The sequence below is a fragment of the Arvicola amphibius genome, chromosome 13 (genome assembly GCF_903992535.2).
Source record: "Arvicola amphibius chromosome 13, mArvAmp1.2, whole genome shotgun sequence".
In the NCBI taxonomy this organism is placed as follows: domain Eukaryota; kingdom Metazoa; phylum Chordata; class Mammalia; order Rodentia; family Cricetidae; genus Arvicola; species Arvicola amphibius.
In genome coordinates this window covers 63,689,725-63,690,993 of record NC_052059.1, presented here as the reverse complement: position 1 = coordinate 63,690,993, position 1,269 = coordinate 63,689,725, and the positions used below count along the sequence as shown (strand labels likewise).

General features: G+C 51.5%; 1 non-coding gene across 1 annotated transcript; it reads left to right on the top strand.

Annotated features, from left to right (window-relative positions):
- Nucleotides 1-740: 740 nt before the first annotated feature.
- Nucleotides 741-847, top strand: LOC119800542. The gene has a single exon (XR_005283041.1). It is a non-coding gene; the product is annotated as a U6 spliceosomal RNA (small nuclear RNA).
- Nucleotides 848-1,269: the final 422 nt, after the last annotated feature.

Here is a 1,269-nt window from a genome sequence, read left to right as displayed (position 1 = left end):
TCCGGGGGTGTCACCGTCCTGCCACCACCCTCGGATCATCCCAGTTCGTGTCGCTCTCTGACTCCCCCAAGGGCAGCATCTCTCGACTCTGCTCCGTGGGGTCAACACGAATGTCCGCCCCGCGGGGGACTTGGAGGCTGGACCACGTGCAGCCAGAGGGGTTTAGGTCTCTAACGTTTCGAGGCCATTTTCTCAGAAAGGTGCCAGTCAGAGGCGCAGGTTCGTAGGGTCGTAATTTTAGTGTACCATGCAGCTGACCAGACAGCTGCCTTCAGACACTTGAATATTTCTCTACCATCCCTGGGTAAGGTCTCTAGACTCTCCAAATGACCAGAGCATCATTTAGGGGAGCCGTGGGGAAAGGGGATGTCCCCAGGAGGGCGCAAGTGTTGACTTGGCAGCCAGAGGCGACCTGGCTGTCCGCGCTGTTCCCAGCGGTTGCTTGTTGAGTGAAAGGTGGGAGTGAAGAAAGGGAAAGCAGTGCTTTTGCCAAATATTCCCCCAAAGCCCCGGAACCCACTACTTCGTGCCTCCTCCATCAGGTATTCCGCACCGTGGCAGAGCTCAAAATATCCCTCCCGGAGAGCTCCGGGAAGGAGACAAGCAGTCTTGTTGAGCTCTAAGCTAACTAGCCCAAGAAAGACCCAAGAGCGCCGATGTCCCGCCCCCCAGCCCCCACAAGGGCTTGGAACTTCCAAAACCGGTCTTTCAGAAAGAACTCCATTAAGCCCAGGGAAAGGGTGCTTGCTTTGACAGCACATATACTAAAATTGGAACTATACAGAAAAGATTAGTTTGGTCCCTGTGCAAGGATGCCACGCAAATTCATGAAGTACTCCATAGTAAAACAAAACGACCGGGGAAGGGAGGGACAGTGGCTCAGAACCCACCTCCTTACATCTGAAGGTGACCTTATGCCCACAGTCAGGATTTTCCTCTTCTTCCCAGAACAGTACTGGTTGTTCAGAAGTTAAATGATGAACACACGTCTCAGGCTTTGCTGGGAACAATTCCTTTTCTTAAGAGCATCGCAAGGGGGGTGGGGGTGGGGGAGAATGATTTAGCTGTAAGCTGATAATCGAGTAGTTGTGGTCAGACACCCCTTCCCCAGCCTCACTATTTGAGACCATGTGATCACATAACGCCCATTAGGCCCCAGTAATCTGCTATCAACACGTTCTGCAGCCATTTGAATGTTAAGGAGATTTTTATTAATGGATCATGATCCTAAAATGTGACTAGCAGTTCTGGAAACATTTTAATAACTTC